We start from the raw sequence: 19,522 nt of genomic DNA, 5'->3' as shown, positions 1-19,522 counted from the left end.
AGCAGAGCTTCTTATTAGTGCTAAACTTAAATGTTTATATTAGAATGTATTAGAAAGCTCTCAACTGAGAAATGTATCAAATTATAAAAATGTTCTCAAGGCTTTGTTCACAGCTGCTTGGCAAAATCTACCTATTTACCTGCATCACAGCTGACGGGGGATTTTTAAAACCCAAATCTGACAAGGGAGTTTGAATGTTGCTCAGAATGCAAAAAAAATTACATGTTAACGCCTTGTTCCCAGACAATGTAGTCATGATACCAACCTTAAGCAAATGCTTCACCTACAAACTGCTTTTTCAGCCACTGTGATGCAGCCACCTGACTTTGAATTTCTTTTCCAGTTCTTAAGTCAGCTGTGGTGCAGTACTGATCCCTTCTGAACACAGGTTTGCCACAGTAATTTACCATATAGTGTCTGAAAGCATAAAAATACATTTCTAGAATTTATGTATCAGCTAAGAGCTTGAGCTGAGGAAGTGCAACTGGACTTCATAGTATCATCCATCTCAATTGCTTTGTGGGCAGCAGATTACACAAAACTAAAGATGATGAAAACTTACAATACTGGTTCTTGGTTTATATGTGAATGACGTGAATATTTGATGGGTTAAGATATTTGTAGTGGTGTAGAAAGATGGAATCAACGATCACTTCAAGCCAGAGTTCAGCTTTTCATGCTCCAGAAGACTGAACAACAAATCCTTCCCCCACAACTCCTCATACTGGACATTATGACAAATAATAAAACAGAAATATAAAACAGAAATATGGAGTGCCTGAAAGTTAATGTTCTGGTGGATAATAGTTTGCTGTGCATTCAAGCCAAATATTTTGGTCCTTTTTACTCAATATGGGGAGTTCAACCTAACTTGTGGGGGATAAATTAAAAAGAAAAAAAATTAGAAAATACCTATCTTCAGTAAAGTCAGCTATTGCCCCTGTAAATGAAGTAATGAGAGCCTCTGGTACCTTAAAATACAAAGAACAAAGTGGAGCATATTGTGTTTTCAGTTTTGTCCATGAATCCAGAGCAATTCCACAGCAGATTTAATCAGGGTTTACCATGTCTTAACTGACAGCAGATTTTGTCCCCAAACTGTAGGTAAAAATCTCCAAATAGAAATAATCTATTTCAGCCTGTTTACATATTATATCAGGCAGGTGAATTCTTTTCCTTTAAAAGAATTGTTCTTTCAAGACTACCCAAATAAACTAACCATAGTTTTGTAAAATCAGTTTGAGGCAAAAGAAAAGAAGATGACACCCTATCTTACCTGACATCTGAGAACAATAAACAACCCCAGTCCTGGAATCTAGAATATCTAACAAGCTACCTAACAAATACCAAACAGTTTGAAAGGGCATAAAAGAACCAATATCTTCAGAAAAAAAATGCTGCAATTCAGTATCTTTAATATAAAACAGGAAGATCAAAGGAGTAACATACTTATTTTCTTTTCAAAACCACCTTCATTTGGAATCAAGTTTAAAACTTGGTTGTGAAGTGGGGCCTTACTTCTTGCCTTATCCTGTATGCATCTAGTGCTCCCAAATTTTACTGAAATATTGCAACCAGCTTGTAGGATTTGGGCAATTAAAATCCAGCAAACACAGATCAAGAGGTAAATCTAGTTACCTTTAGTATTGACTCTGAGACCAGGATTTTTATAACTCTCTTCACTTTCAATGCTGCCTCTACAATAAACAGAAGAATGCCCACAAGTATGAATTTGGATGAAAATGAAGTGCAAAAGCTCAGAAAAGCAAAGAAATATGACACAGAAATTATATTCCTTATATAAAGAAATAAAATAAGACAAATCACAGAATGACAAAAACGTAGAAGAATAATAACAAAGCAACACAGAGATGTATTTTTGGCCAGTTATCTTCCGAAGCGTTCACATACCCTCAGTAGAAAAATCTAGTGCAAAGATAATAATCACAACATTAACTTCTACTATTACAGTTCTGTTGGAAAGTAAGGAATTAAATTGCCTGAACTACCCCAGAGTCCAAACATTTGGCCATAGGTATTAAATAAATGCATAAATAAAACCTTCAGCACACGTGCTACCCTGGTGAAAGAAGGGTAATGCACTCGGTAAGCATCCTCCTTACCTCTCCCAGCTAGCAAAGAGAAACTATCCCTCTGGAAAAGTAGTAATAGCAGAAAAGACACTTCTCAACTAAGGGAAAAGCCCGTATTTGCCATGCAGCTAAAAAAAAAAAAGAAGAAAGACACAGTAAAAATGATCACTGACTTGATTAGAGTATTGTCTCAAAACTGATATGGGAAACATCTTGAGCCTGTGCATTATAGAGAGAAAATGAACAAAAGGACGAATATACCATTGAACTAAAAAAACCCATTATAGTTTATCTCTTATTTACACAAGATCTGATTCAGCTTTCAGAGTTTAGTCTTCAAGGATCAGGCCAATATTGAATAATTAGCAATTACATGTCTCTAAGTCATATTAGTATGCGACCCTTACTACTATTGCAGACAAATGCACCACAATTATTAATGGACTTACCCTCAGAACATCGTTCTGTGGAACAGACCTATTATTAGTTTAATACTCTATATGATTTTATTATCATTGGGGATTTTATTATCATTGGGGAACTAAGGCAGAGAAACTAAGAAATTTATTTAAAGTTTCTAGAGAACCAGGCAGAGCCCAGACCTCCTGACTTGCCCCTGCCTAATCTACTTAAATATCTTAGAATCTACGTCACCGTACATTTCAAATGCCTCATTGAAAATACTGAAACAATATGTAGATTTGTCACTTTAAAACAGGTAACAAGCACGATACTGACGTTATCATATCTCAGCACTGTGTCAAATGAGATATATCATAAAGCGCTGTTCTTTTGTCATGACTGTAACATACAGACCCCTTTACATATACAGCTGCATATAAATAACTCTATAAAAGTGACCTTTCAAAAAGTGATGTACTGGTCTGTCGTAGTATGGCGAGGAGTGGTTATGCAGCCTACCTCCGACCCTTCCTCCATCCACCCAGATACCACCACCAAAGCCCCCAGACGGCACCGGCACTGCTCTCCCCTCCCAGCAGCAGCCACCCCTGCCAAGCCCACGCTGGCCCCCCGAGCAGAAGCACCCTGGTTCCCGTCACCCGGCTGTGTGGCTGATGAGCTGCGGCGGAGACATCTCCAGTCTCCACCAGCTGCAAGATGAACACTGCTGTCGGGTTTTTAAAGCGTCACATCACCTGTAATGGATTAATATTGGTTTTAAATTATGGAGTCTCCCAACCCTCTTCTGCATGCTATAAATTTTTATTTTAACTTCCCTTCTGGTTGTTCTTTTTTCTTTTAGGGTTTGTTTTGGGTTTGTTGGGGTTTTTTTGGAGGGGGGATGTTTATATCTTTACTCCTTGAGACAGTATCTTTATCAATATTGAGCTCCTCAGGAGCTACATCCATTAAACGCCATGGATAGCAACAACATAATGCTTCATATATTGAGTGTTCTGGCATTTGAGCTATAGAATAAGACACGTATTTAAAACACAGGGTAGAAGTGTGAAAAGAGCTAATTACTCCAACGTCTTTGAAACACAATGAGATTACGCACATAACTCCTTTCAAATCACAGGACCGAAGACTGTGATACAGGAGAGTGTTTATCTGATCGATGCTGAACATACTCCAACGTACCAGTAAGGACCCAACACATGGGATCAGGGAGCTGCTCTGGTTGTTTTGACATAGTACAGAAAAACTGAACCTCTTCCGCTAATTAAATTAAAAAAGCATGCCCTAAATCAGAAAACAATCACAAAAAGAGGACATTGTACATACATAACATGCTCAACAAAACTTGGATGAAAAGACAGATTTGGGGTTTTATTCAGAAATCCTTGATTCTGTTGGTTTAAATCAAAGTCTTAATGTTACTTTAACTTAGTCACTTATGCATTAAACATACAGTTTCTCCGAAGGTTTTTGTTATACAGATTCACAAAAATTGGGAGGTACATAAAATTTGTTTTAGACCAAGTGCATTTATTTCCTCTTCTGAGCTGAACTATATTGTACGATGAAGGACAACAAACAGCTTTAACGAGCTGTTAAGATGAAACTTTTCAACTAGTATCTGCATGTCGATTCTGGCTCGCAAGGCACCACGGAGGAGCCTGCCAAGAGCACTGGCCTCTGCCCCGCTCCCAAAGCCCGTGGGACATGCAGCCTAGCAGTGGGGGGAAGCGGCACAGCAAAGAGCTCAGCGGTGGGTAAGCCCTTTGGGTCAGCAAGGCGGCTGACTCTATGCTAAGCCAAAGCCTCAGCGCTGGGCTCCAGCAGCGGGCGAGTGTATGCGACAGAGCCAGGTCAGGGCAGCACTTCTCTGCAATACTCAGCATGAAGCCCTCGGCGGATTCTCCCTCTTTAGGTGCCAATCTGACTGGAAGGGATGTCGGAGGAAAGGGGAGAGGGGAGGGAAGCAAAGTTCTTCTCTGGAGATGGGCAGCAAGAACGGTGGGGAGTCAGTTGTCCCAGAGCTAAGGGCACAACTCCCCTCCGTCTCCCATGGTTTCCACAAGCACAAGGGGCTGGAATCGTCTCCCTGGGGAAAGCAACCTCCCTCCCTTCTCTCACAGGATGAAAGGCTCGTACCTTCCCCTCTGTAGTCAAGGTTAGGGCACCAGCTCCAGGCCTCTTCCATCTCCTAGGTTGGGCTGTAGCACAGTCCTTCCCATGCATCAGAGCCAGGGCTCAGAAGGCAGGACGTCTCCATTTCCCAGTGAAACTTCCCAGCCCTTACATTAGATGCTGTCCTTCTTAAAAACAACTGAAGAGTCCTATGCTAGGATATGTAATCTGAAAAGATGGAAATTCTCATGCCGTAGCACCAGCACTGCAGACTGACAAATCTTTGTAGGCTGTTAAGCAACAATTACTCAGCATTGTCTTCCACTCCTACCTCTTTTTTACCTCTTTCCTCACTTTTCTTTGCTGGCCAGATTATTCTTTATATTTATAATAAGCAATTACAGGAATACTTTTCAAACCTTTCTGAAAAACAAGACAATCCAAAATTTCCTTGTTTCATAAGCAGTTCTAAGACAGAAACAAATTACAGGCATTGCTTGCGAACAGCTTTAGTAAGCAAAACTCAATTACAAACCTTTAAAACACAGCTCTAACACACGGAAATGCAAGATCTACAGTTGATTGGCAATTCTCCTACAACAGAAACACGAAATATTGCACACTGTACTGTGAACTTGATAATACTGATATGAAACTGCCCTGAGTAGTTGATATTGGCACACAAAAATAAAGCAAAGCTCAGCAAGACACATGAAATTCATGCATTTCCAATTCCAACCTGTACAGCATAAATCAGCATGGGCATGTAATTCTTGGCTGTCTTGTTTGACATAAGTGAAGCAGAAATTATGTGTTGTTGCAGGTGCTTTGCAAGCAAACATGACACCCAGCTGATTGTTAACAGACGAGCTTTTTTCAAAGGAAAATGAGCTGAAGGAAGATCTCCGAGCTGACTAATAAAAAAAAACCCAGGTGGAAGTAGTTATGACCATCCCTTGGCTGAAGCAGTCAGAAACTATTGTGTTATGTTAGGATAGCACTGGAAACAGGCTGCTCCTACGGGAGCTAGGAGCAGGCTCCAGCAGGCTCGTGAAGCATTTCTGGGGATGGCAGCCACTTCCAGCTGCGCCGGTCGCTGGGCTGCTCAGCATGGGCAGCTCCATTTGGCTCAGACGTTGTATGAAATGTCTATCTCACCTTGAAAGCTACAGAACACCTCCAATTTACGCTGAGAAAACTGCAGTTTCTAGCCCCTCAAAGCCAAATTCTAAAGTTATATGACCTATAATATTGTTAATCAAATTGATTATTTCATTTTCCACATGTAAGGGTTTCTTGTTTCTTATACAAAGCCCCAAATGTGTAAAATACCTTATAGGACTCAAAGATGGAGCCTCTCTGCTACAGGTCCCTTTTGCTTTTGAAGGTATGTTTTACATAAAATTTAAAGCATTCAGAGCAGTCAAACAGCCCTTGCGGTGTGCAGGTTAGAGCAGCAAGGGGGGGAAAAAAAGGGTCAGAAAAAAATCTGGTATTTGTAAAGTCATCTATACTTTATAATAAAATTTAACCATTTGATTTAGAAAATAATTACTGCAAATTCAACAGATATGCTCTTCATAACAGAAAAATATAAAAAAATAAATCTGAAATATAAAGAGGGATCCTTGACTTGCAGACCTGGGTGAACCATCTTGGTTGGGTTTTTTTTTCCCTCTCTTTTCTGCTGCCCCTCTGAAAAACTCCTGTGTAAATCATGCGTTGCAAGTCCACCCTCCCTAACTGCAGGCTGTTTTCAGGAGACAGCAGTATTTGTAGCTGCCAGCCCAAGGGGAAAAAAAAATTAAAAAACGCTATAGAGACACAGAGGCTAGGCTGTTCCTGGATTTGATCAGAAATTGCCTCTCAGCAGTGACACACAACACTGTTTTCAGGCAAAACACGAATAAACATGTGCATAAACTTTTGACTCAGAGCAATGCCACAGTTTGTGATCCATCAGATCTTAGAAGATGAACATGATGAGATGCGGTCAGCTCTTGCTAGGAAGGCTTCCGAACAGGAACTTAAAAGCTGCAACTAGTTGGTGATTGAGTAGATGGCACTCTTCTTGCTGTGCATAACCTGCGTCCAGCAATGTGGCAGGGAGCACTTGCTCTCAGGTTAGACAGATATAACTAAGCTGAGAAAGGCTGGTCAGAGAACAAGGATTCTGACCTTGCCAAAAAATTTTTGAAGGGTTGGCATTTGGTTTCATTTTGTGCTTTTGAAAAATAAAACGGAGGAGAAAGAAGGAAATCTTTCAAATATTAGTTGAGGAATTCCTACCCAAGTGTAGTCCTCCACCAAGGGTCACTGGAGATTACTGTACAGACGTGCTCCACAGGATGGTCTCTGAGTCAGTTTAGGAGCCCATTCAGGTTACCTGCTTGCAAGCGTGTATTTGGGGACAACTTTATGGTGCCCCATCTGATATTCCCTGAAGGAAAGCTCAGGTGCCCCACCACCTAGATAGCGATCCACTACTCACTCACCTGTTTTGGGATGTGGTTGGGCCCAGCACTCTGCGCAGCTTTGGCTATCCCATCCTTCTGATGACAGTGGGAGACACACACGTGCATGGAAAAAACTCAGCGCAGGATGACCCCAGCACCCTTCAAACACAGGTATTTTCATCTCCTGCCATGAGGACACCTGGCATGCCTGAACAGCCCGATCGCTGGCTGAATTCAGGACAGCGAAGAGCTGGTGATGGTCCTGGGAGGAGAATGATCCCAGTGCTATTCCATCAAGTACAGTTTGGATTGTTAACTGTGGTGCCTGAGCCAAAGTCCTGCTCATCTCACCTATCCCCTGGTGATATTGGCTGCACAGAACATTACACATTTTCTATACCAAATTCTTGTGTGGTATTGCCATGCACTGCGAACCAGCTGCCCTTTTTCAGGCCGGAGACATCAGCTTGTCAAGGTTTCCTTTGTCCTTAGTCCTACAAATAACTGCACCTGTAAAAAGCCTTGATGAATTAATAATGCACACGCAGGGCAACAGTGTGCTCATGATCAACTTCAGGACCAAAGACCTATCAGACTAACGACATAACGAAGGGTGCTGTACAGGTAACAGTACTATGTGGTTGTCAAAAGGAGACATGAGTTTTTTCATCAGTTCAGGTGTCCATAACGTGCTGCACAGGCTTGTGCCGGTTTTATTTAAAGCACCAGTGGTACATAAAAGGGGATTAAGAAAAGGATTGCAGAACCTCAGCTGGATGACATCCCCAATGTTACACAACTCCTTTCTCCTGAAAAATGAGGGTGGATTCGTCAAGACCTAAGTACTCTGCTCTCTCACTGATTGTCTCTTTAACTCTACACAGGCCCCAGGCACGGAAAGAGAAGGACATGGAGACCTTCTAGAGCATCCTCACAGTGAAACGTACTCCACCAGCTCAGGCAGACATTCCTCATATCAGGTAAGTGCTAGGGAGTCCCCCCACCCTTTCCTTTGCGCCAGCCTCTCCAAGGGGAGTGGAAGGGAAGAGTTTCCAGTGAGAAATGAGAAACCAATGCTGAAGTGAAGAGGGTGAAAGCACAAAGAGGGACCAACAGCTCTCCACATAGGGACAAAAGTACAGAGCCACAAAGTACAACCTTTGGCGTAACTGAAACTGAAATGGCCTTAATGGAGTACTGCTTGCATAGACTTTTAAATTACATTGCAGGGTTCTTCACTCTGTTACTGATTGATCTGAGATTTTTGGCAAGTCATTTCACCGCTGTGCAGTTCTGTCTCGTCCTACCTATCCACTGTGTCTAATTAGCCCTTATAAACCCTTTGGGGCAGTGACTGTTTCTCATGACCAACTTGTAGTACCTGTCTCCATGGGATCTGATTTCAGTTGTCTTGATACACCAATAATAAAATTCATAGAATCATAGAATCATAGAATAGTTTGGGTTGGAAGGGACCTTTAAAGGTCATCTAGTCCAAGCCCCCTGCCGTGGGGCAGGGACATCTTCCATGTTTTAAGAGATTAATTTTTTAAATAATAAAAAGAAAAAACTAAGCAATTGTATTGGAGAAATACAGTACCAGTTCTATTGGTAAACCATACGTATTTGCATAGATCCTTTCTTTCTAAAAAGGCTTTAAATAACATTAAAAAAACCAACGTAAAAAGACAGCAGACAGAAAATATAATCACTACGAATGTGAAACTCAGCAATTTCCCAAGAGTTTTTAAGAACAGTATCTCATAGCCTAGATCAGGAGACCAAAGATGCGAGGAAGTTTTATGCCGTCCCAGCTTCCCACCCCACACTGAAATTCACTGAGGCTGGTGAGGACACCAAGGGTAACTCCCTGTTGGGGGAGTCTGAATAAGCTCTTTTTGTAAAGGATTTTTAGAATCTGGAAGCTATTCAGATATTTTAATAACAAGAGTAATATTAGTGTCTAGAGGGATACATGTGAAGACTTCTGTTTTAATGTTTCAGCTGCAAAACTCTTTCCCAGCAGCAGCATCCTCACTAGCTGGCCAACAACGTGCAGATACGGAGGGAGGAATTCTGCAGCTCACTGCAACCAGTTCCTACAGCAATTTGTAAGAAACTTGCTTACTACTTACTGGAAATCTACTTTGTATCAACCTGGAAGAACACTACTGGATCCCAATTGGATCTGCTACACTTCCTAAGAGAAACTGATACTACTCTGTTCACATGCAGGAGGTGCTTTCTCAGGTATGCAAAAAAAATCTTCAGTTTCTCCAGCTTTTACATTCAGAAACATTAATTTTATTACCCTTAAAACACACACACGGGCATGAATCCCTATCAAGGCAAAGCAGCTGTTATACTTCTTCAAGTCAGATTAACTGTACACAAACCCCTACAATATTTCACACATATTTAAAGGAGACATTTTTAAATTTTATGGGTTCATCTGTTCTGAAGAGCATTTCAGTACAGAAGTACCACAGGCATAACATAAAAACGCAACATAAATATGAATCCAGAAGACCTATTAATTAATATTTTAATTACTGACTTTTAATTAAGAAAACCCAACATCTTGGTTTTACTGTATTTTCCAGCAAAACCTCCAGTGCTGTGATGCATTCTTTTCCTGAAATCTTCTATGCTATTTTTACTGGAAAATGACCAAATAGACTGTGTTGAAAAAGCTCTTTTTACTGGCTTATCAGAAATTCCAGTAATTCTTCTAGAAGTTTACAGGGGAAAAATGTTCTTCCACAAGTAAATGGAGCAGATAAAAAGAAAAACTAAATTGTTCAGGAAATTTATGCTCTGTATACAGTATAGCTAAGGTTTTTGAACAGACTTCACTAGCACTAGCTGTAATGGAAAGACCATGAGACAACAGACCGGTGCTACCAATAGTAGAAGCTCCACAGTAGTCATAGCTGGGTATTTTCTCTTAAATCATATTGCTCAACTTTTATGCACTTTACACCTTCTGTCACCAAGACTGATATATTGTCAATTCGAGTTACAGATCCTATGATTCTATGATACAGAATATTTCCAATAGCTATTACCAAGAAAGTCATTATAGCTAACTCCGAATTTAATGTGAATACTTACATTGCCATAGAAACTAGAGACTCCCAACTTGAAATTGTCATGCTAGTTGCTGTAACAAAAAGGCAGTTCCTCCCACCAAAAGGTTTCAGACTTCATGCATGAGACATCGGGCAGGTCTAACAAACCCACATGGAAAGAGAAAACAGAAATACCAGCAAAAACAATCACTGTCAATATAAGGAACAGGAGTCACAGCACACCACCTAATGCTGTCAAGTGCCGAGTAGGCATCTCAGCGGAACTCAGCTTCAAGGGGAGTTTTGCAAAGAATAGTGTAGTGTCTGTGCAGGAAATCTGGGGGGCAACCGCGCTTTACCTAAGCCAAGCCCACGATAGTTTAAATTGAAAAGGTGTTCACCTCCTGCCCCGATCTGCTACAAGAGTTAAGCAGCTGCTACCTTTCCCACTCCACAAGGCCTGCACTTCAGTGATGGGAGCACCTAGTGCTCTATCAGCTTACCGAGTTTGCAACAGGACTCTGCAATACTCGCCAACATAAAATGCTGTTCTTATAAAAATACAAGGACAGAGAATTAAAATATAATGGGATTATATCTTGTTTATACTAACATAGCATTCTGGAAGCGTAAGAGAGGCTTACGTGACATTTATTAATGCAGATTTAGCACACAGAAGGACTTACTAAGGAAACAACAGAAAGTAACACAGCCATTTCATTTAGTATTAGATAAAGAACCAGCCATGTGAATTGACACGTTAGAAACTATTCAGTATCACTCATACGGGTTACAAAAAGGACCTTTCCTCAGTTTTCAATCTGAGTTTAAAATCAAGCAAACAAAAAATGTGTGTGTTGTAAGAACTTACATGTGAAATGTCCTGGAATGAGACTGATGCCCTGATTTTGTCCCCTTTCAGCTTCCGTAGCATGAGTTTGGTGTGGCTTTATAAAATGGATACATTTTATCAGAAATATGCAGATTAATTCATGATTGCCATGAAGGAAACAAAGCTGGAAGAATTTTTTTTATTAAAAAAAAACCCCAAACATAAAACGTGCAATTTAATAAAAAATATTCCACATTTCATTTTGACGAATGTAAGGAAAATGTGAGATACGAAGATACCAAGATTAAATAGGTAAGCAATAAAAGACAACTTGTACCTGTTTCCAGGAAGGATTTCCACTCTGGAATACTAATGTTACATTAACACAAATACACAATTTACTTGCTAGTATACAGTGTAGAAAATTTTGCTCATTATATTCCTACTATTATTTTCCAGTTGTTCTGCTATTCATAGCGAATCTATCAGCACTACTTGTAACTATAAAATCTATTTCTAGATTTTTTCTTTTTTTTTTCTGCATACTGAGGACACAATATTTCTTCTATTCTGAGTTTTTAAAAACAAACTCGCTATGACTCTGCAGATAGTGATCTCAATTTTGTCCTGAGTGTCTGACCTAACAGACTTCCAAAGGAAAACCCTAGCCCCCAGTGTGATAATCTGGGGACTCTGTGAACAATTTAATAATTCCGGATAATTCAATGAAATGACTGCCATCGATGGCTATAGAGACTACCATATGTTGTCAAGGCTGTGTCACATATCTCCCAGACCAGGGACAATGGGAGATTGTTACACCAGGCTTGTGCCCATCAGAACAGGAATGATCTGGAATCATGGAATGCCAAAATTCTGGGTCAAAACAAGTTTTTGCATGCTTTCTGAAGTAAGTTCGAGCATAGAGGGTACAAATATCTTACTGGCAGGATAAACTAATTGACGCTAATGCCAGACCTGAAAGACGCACTACTTGAAAGGGTCAAGGTGAATTCCAGGGACACAGGAGGCCCTGAATAAATGTGGTTCAGTAGCGGAAAAGCTGTGGAGCAGGCAAGAAAGAAGGACATTGGTGGCAGGTAAGGCTCCATGGTTTGTAAAAAAGAAAAGGTATATGGGGGGAGGTCCTTGAAGTATACTGATCTGAACCAAGGATGATACAAGAAACTCAGAACAATGTGATATAGGAATGTAAGGAGGCATTAATTCACCTATGGATTTTTTCTGGCAGTGGACACAGCCACTCTGTTTTGTCTGCAAACCATAAAGCACATGCATGCTTGTTTTCTTCTTCCATTTTCACATGGTCTTGAACACCTGAACTGTAACCCTTGCTGCCCAAGGTCAGAGGTCTGAAAAGAAAGGCACAGAAGTTACTTAGTGTTTGTGGGCCAGCACTACTTCAGGTCAATGTCACCACCACCGTTTTGGTACCAGAGAAGGAGGATGCAGAAGGTGAGCCAGGGAGGTCAAGGTGCCACCTTGACCCAGCAGCACGGGACCCAGCATGCAGTTCTGGCATGATGGCAACTAAACACTACTTGGTAAATCTCCATTTTTGTGGGATTGTCACACATATACAAAAGTCATCCTATACAAATATGTGTCACCCAACACAAATATGTGTTTCCCCCCCATTTCTCAGGGGGCACCATTGTTTCACCCTGTTTTGGTGAGAACTTGGGACAGAAACATAGATGCATTAAGAACAACTTATGATGTCAGCTAAAGAAGAAGGAATACAATTTTTTCATTGGAATGAGTCAATTGTGGGTATTTTAGAGGGCCAGCTTTAGCCCAGCATGAGATTTCAACGTATTTTGAGGAACTAAGACAGACCTAGAAAATGCACGTTCCCTGTGCTGATTTTCCCTGTGCTGGAGAATCTCCTCAGGGCTGTACAGTCTCTCTTGAATATGACAGAACATGTGATTTCTAAAACCAGTGATATTTTAGTTTAATAATCTCTGATTTTTTTTTTTCCTGGGACTTTCTCTCCCACATTTTACTTTCTCCATTTTGTTCCTTGTCTTACTTTCCTTCGTCTTGAGTTCAGGCATTGTGGCGATAATCAAAGACAACCAAGAGAAACGTCTGAAGCTGATAAGCAGAGTGAAACAGCATTACTCATATATTACTAATGATAACCTATATATGAATGAGAAGACACCTGGAAGTGCTGTGTTGACAGCAACATACCTTTTGATTAAGCTGTCTGGATCCTAGCAATCTGCATGTGCTGACTGAGAGTTCAGAAATAATGCATTTGTGGTTCATTTAAACACTATAAAAAGGGTAAATACATAGCAGATATAAACAAACAACAGCCTTCTGTCAACTAAGCTTCTAGTGAAGAGTCCAAATTATGTATAGAAGATTTGAATAAATGAGACTTTTTAGGCTAATGTTAAAACAACATTCAAACCGTAAGTACTGTTTTAGAGATTATCAGTTACCAATGAGAATTTTTGTCCAGTTTAGGAATGCTAGATAAAGTTCCTTTTTGTTAAAGCCCTTCGCTCTCTTCCTTTTCTCTTGCTTCAGTCTGCTATTCCACTTTCCACTGTGGTAGCTTCAGCCTACAGTGAGAAAACTATACAAATGGCCAGCAAGACTATTACACCTTCTTACTGGGTAGATTTCCATGAGGTTGAAAGAAAGCCCATTTGTAGTAAATTAGGTGTGCTGAAGAGATACTGTTGGGATCAGAGCGCCCATGATTTTAGAAAATTCAGTTAAGGCCAGCATTGCAATGATATTCAGCAACAAAACCCACAGATAGGCACTTTGCTACTGAAAATAATACCTTCAAACTCTGCACTATAGACTGCACCTGCTTGGGTGGGCATCTAGTCAATCCTTTTCCAAAGTTTATGACGATTTTATTTCCTACTGCAGAATACTGTGCCATACTGCATATTGCTTGGCCACCAGAATGAACGGGTTCATTGTACCTATCACATATATGCATCAAAACTTGTATGAAAAACATTCTAGATTAGTACTGTAGCCCATAAATATCATTATATATTATATTATTGTGTAGCAATACTACACAAAGTCTTACACGTTCTCAACCTACAGATAAAAAGTCCTACCCATAGCTCTTAAAAAAAATATATACAGAAGTATATGTATACTGACATATTTATAAACACATATTACATGTATGGAAGAAAAAAAAAATTACTTCGAGAATGTTAACACGGTCAAGCAATAGCACTATGTTCTTTGACCCTTGCCTTGATGCTCTCCAGCAAAAAAAGTTTCCCTTTTTTTTTGTTTATACCGCTATGAGGAAGAGAAGAACAAGAAACATCTGCTTCTACAACTACTGCAGCACTTTCCTCTCCATCACCCTTTCTAAATCACAGTTATGACCACCTCCTCACATAAATCCCTTCTGAAGGAGCACTTTTTCCATGTATACACCACTTCTTGTATACAAAAAATGTAGATGAATAATTTATCAACTCTTTCATGGCGTGAAAGGAGCTCCTCATCTATAAGGAGCAAGAAGAAGATCACGAACACTGAAAGCAAAAGCTCAGAATCCATATCTTTCATGAAATGCTGAATTAATGCAGGTGAGGTTATAGGATGCATAAAATAAGCCAGATGCAATTTTACCCCCTCATACCAGTACTTTCCTTTGATGTCAACAGTATCAACAGATGGACAAGTGTTAGTGTGAGATGAACTTTACTGTGATGTGACTCAACAGAACTAAGCAGAGCACTCTCATTTATTTCATTTCTTCAAGGAAATGATGCACTAACAAAGTCATGGCCCCATCCTTTAATGACACATTTGTAATTCTCAGAGAAGTAAAAAGACTGATGAATATAATTCTACTGCCAGTGAACACACAGAGTTCCTGACATGAAACACCACAATCTCTCTGGAGAAGCTGAAGAATAAATCACCGGCTACATGAGTCAGAAGTCAGCTTCAATGGTCTTTAAATTAAGATGGACAAACACAAGAATGACATAAAGTAATGGTAAAAAGAGAACTCTGAATTTAATTTCTAGAGTTAGCAAAAACCTAAGGAGCACAAGTTAGGAAAAAGGAGTAGGTCTGAAGTACAGTTTATTTTCAAAGAATATCTTTGCGTTATATATACCAGAAGTGCAACCATGCAGGTTTTCATAGTTCTTTGGGTTTGGTTTTTGCAAGACACTTGTGATTTTTTTTTTTTATTTGGGAAAATCATGCAGCTTTCTATTGTAAAATATTGTTCTTTGTATTAGTGAAGAAAATTTTATCCAACATTCACATCTTGGAAGATAGTATATATCGATACCCAGGGAGAAAAAAAAACACAAAAAGACAATCTGTATGCACAGAGTATTTTAATGAATGTAGAAGAGAATTACTGATGAATTTAAATAACCAAAGAAATTTCTTAAAAACATAACTATACATAGGAAAATGTGTATGAAAAACTCTGTAGGAAAATAGTAACATTTTAACCAGCTGATACAGTATTTACATGTGCAGGGCAAAACTTTGGAAAACCAAAACATTCCTATACTTCTCTGTTGAAAGGGTTGTCACAGACTTTTAAACAAAAAAAAAGTTAACTGCAAGCCAGGTTTCAATTGCAAAACTCATGGATGAACTCATTAAGAAAAAAAAAACCCAACCAAACACAAAACTGCTACAAGGTTACAAAATCCCTGAGCCACAAATCACTGGGTGCTGGGACAGTGTTGTCCTGTCCCTTTACTCTTCACTGGGAAACCGCTGTCACCACTACCAGAAATAGGATGTGGAGGATGCGGACCTGCAGTCTGCCCAAACACGGCCACTCTTGTATCCATCCTAAAGAGGGTCCAAATCTTCTCCTGACTAGGAAAGCACTTGCAAATATGCCCAAGTTCATCTATAGTCAGCAAAACATTTTAGCATACAATTACTCCTAAGTAAATGATTAGACTGAGAAAGTAAAATTGATTTTTAAGCCCCTGCTTACATTATGTGTACCAAACGCCTTTTTGCATAAGGAGCTAAAGCATTATGGGTTGAAGCTTCAAGTCTGACAATTTAGAGTCAAATCAGAGACATTAGAAAGCGTCAACATAAAGTATCAATGTTATTCAGTTCAACTACTAGTTTCATATGGTCATGCAGCTAAATACTTCTAAAACTAAATTAAATTGCTCAGTTAGTCAGATCACCTGGTTACTTAGTATGTCCAAACCATTTTCCTTGAGGAAGAGATGTGTCAGGCAGCAGCTCCAGGACAAAATCTGCTGCAATGCTCCTGACTTCCGAAATCCACATTTTCAGACTGTTTGTTGGGATTCTGCTGAGTGCATCTGTGGAAGTCTGTAACTCTATGCAAAGAATAAAGATCCTGGTTTATGCATTACAATTGAGTGAGCAAGACATCCTGTATAAACCAGGATGAGGGGGCAAGACAGTTGTCCTGCATAAACCAGGATCTTTATTTGAAGGTCCTACAACCCTTCAAACTAAAACCAAAGCTGTATTGGAGTCTGTGCACGTCATGGACCTGTGTCGCCTACTGATGGAAATTACTGGAGAAAGATACTGTGGATCTGAGACAGCAGTGATGAACAGAGAGTGGAACTGAAGACAACACTGCTCCTCACATGACTCTTCCCCATGTGATTACTTATCCAATTTAGGATTCCTTTCCTTAACACATTGCTGCTTTTACAACTATGCATCTGTGCATCTGTGGGAAGAAGATACTACTCAATCTAAAATGTTCCCCATGTAAAAACAATCACATTTGAAATTCAGAAGTATTTCTTTCAGAAACAGTAAGGCTCTTCTCTTCACCAGAGTAAGTAGAAGGTCAGAATGGGTAACACTTGCAAATATACCTTACTGATTTGACTGCTGTACAAAATTCTCCCATTGCAAGTGCATATATTCAAAAAAGCATAGGACTTTACAGAGGAAATCCTGCCTTCTTTATTTGATGTCAAGGACAGCTTTGCCATTGACTTCATCTGGGCCAGGATTTCACTCCATGTGTTTTAAGAGAATCTCTGTGATTCTGCCAACAGTAGCACAATAAGTGCCTCACAAAAAAAACTAACAAAAAGAAACCAAACAGGAAATAGTCTCCAAGGAATACTTCTCTGCGAACTCTTACAATTAGGATTAAAAAATAGTAACAATAATGGTTCTTACAATCTTTTCTCCCCATGCAAAACCAGGCAATAATTTCCTGCATTAAAACCTTATTTATTGGGTGTCATACTTAGGACTGAGTTCTATATTGGGTCATATCGTGGAAGTGCTAATTAGTTTCTCATGATGTTTACTCCTCCTGATGATATACAGCAACGCCTACATTATATGATTGTTATTTCTAAGTTAGTATTTTTAGCTCAAGATGTTCAGCTCATGTAAAACAGCAATATTCCATCAGACTTGTTTTAAAGAAGTATTTCACCTTGTAATGTGATAAAAGATGAAGTATTTCATTATTTTGAAGAGGGGGGTGTTCAATCAAACACAACATAATGAAAACTCATGAAAACACCTTTATTTTCCGTACTTCAAAACAGCTAAGCTAATTCCTGTAAACTGAATTAGCCATTCCCTGATTTCATCTATAAGTGAATGTTCACTGCTGAATTGTCAAAACTTTCAAACAAGAGAAATACTCACAGTCTCTTAAGCATCACATTATCCCTACCTCCACATGTCTCTCTCTGACTTCATTCCTAGGCAGCTCTGAAGAAGCAGCTACAGTCACATGGTGCATTCAAGGTCATGCTATTCTAATTTACAGAGATATCATTGATAAATTATGCGGAAACAATGATAATGGAGTCATTAACCTTGTTCCAGCACACTAAAGGTTTTTTTATAATTAAAAGGAGAACAAAAGTTATAAAAACATATAAAGATTTTATTGCCCAGCGTTTTCTCTCCTACACACTGCTGTGAAGTACTGTTGGGGAATAGTAATTTGGTACTGTGAGTAACGTAGATGCCTGCTGTCTGTGCTTCGTAACCAAGGGGTGCAGAGATTAGCCTGAATTACGCTGAAGGAGGAGTCAGGTGGTAAAATACACAAACCATTGACTTTTTTTTTTTAAATAGGAAGTTGGATCCAGAAGGCCTCTCCCTTTGGCGAAGTAAAGGATGCTGGAGCACAAGAAAGATCATTCCAGCCAGGAAGTCTCTCTCAGTCCAAGAATCTATGCAGAACTGTCATTTCCAAACACGCAGTCATCTGGCCAGTGCTTTGAGGACTCGCATCAAAAGTGTAGTGTGTTAACATACTGAAGTGAAACTCCTCAGAGAGATATATATAAAAACTAGGAAGAATTTAGAATTCATCCTCCAGATCTCATTCAAGAAACTTGCAGTAATCCACAGGCTAAAAGCCTGACTAATGTCCCTAATTCATGTATGACATATCTTTATTAAGGATGCACACATGAATGAATCACTGGTGATTGCTTTGACTTAAAAGAGAAATAGTAGAAAAACAGTGAAGAGGTGGGACAGAGACTGTTTCACGTAGTAAATGAACGTAACCTCACATTGGCATTACTGTAAAGCATCTATAGGATTTCTGCAAAAAAAAAAAGTAAGAATTTAAATAACTTAACAGACAATGTACCCTTATCTTCTTGACACTTCCACTGCTGCTGCTTTTTGAAACCCGTCACAGTAAGACCACTCGCACTAAAATTATTAATAAAAAGAGGGAACTACAGAGCAGGTTTCCTGGAGTTCAGGTGCCCAGAGATGACACTATACTGCAAGACAGAATCCATTATACGCCTTTCTAATCTTCACTTATCACATAAACTATTGTGTCTCCCTGCATTGCTTGACTATCAAGATACGATCTACAACATACTGCACAACTTGCCCAAAAGGACAAATAGAAAAATCCCAGATCATATCTGTATTTAGAGGTTTGACCTTATGTAGATAACTGAATATATCATAAAGTACATTCTGAAGGCCTGAGTGAAAGTCAAATTCTTTCTACTGATTCCATCGTGTTTGGATAAACTAATAATTGACATATCCTTCAAGCATTCAGAAGTATCACAAATGACACTTTAAACAATAAACGGCCAATTACAATGAGGAAGTTAAATTACAAAATTATACCAAATGGCAGAGGAACCCTCCTGTACGTCCTCTGAGCAAAGGCTGCTGGCTATAGTTACAGAGCACGAGCGTCCCTGATGCACGGCATCCAAAATCTTCCCACCGCAGAAATCCCCAAGTTTTCAATGGCTGAGCTTACTGCCCGGCTGAAACGCGTACTTTAGCAATACAGGTACAGCCGCTGCACCATCCGTGGCCGAGGAGCGCCTACAGACTGGGTTCCCAGAGCAGCTCACAGCTCCTGCGCTTCAGAAATGCTGCTGGGGTAGCAGAAACCTCCTTACAAGCGTTCGGCTGCAGATAGCCCAACTCAGCATAGTTTAAAGAGGACAGAAACAAACATGTAAACAGCATCTGTGGCGTCTCGTCTCTATCGACTTTCCTGGAAAT

General features: G+C 39.6%; 1 protein-coding gene across 10 annotated transcripts in view; it reads right to left on the bottom strand.

Moving 5' to 3' along the window:
* The window catches only part of MAGI2 (membrane associated guanylate kinase, WW and PDZ domain containing 2), a 776,332-nt gene that overhangs the window by 755,797 nt on the left and 1,013 nt on the right, over window positions 1-19,522 (bottom strand). The window lies entirely within an intron of this gene.

The sequence above is a fragment of the Aptenodytes patagonicus genome, chromosome 1 (genome assembly GCF_965638725.1).
Source record: "Aptenodytes patagonicus chromosome 1, bAptPat1.pri.cur, whole genome shotgun sequence".
Classification (NCBI taxonomy): Eukaryota; Metazoa; Chordata; class Aves; order Sphenisciformes; family Spheniscidae; genus Aptenodytes; species Aptenodytes patagonicus.
This window is presented reverse-complemented; position numbering and strand designations above follow the sequence as displayed.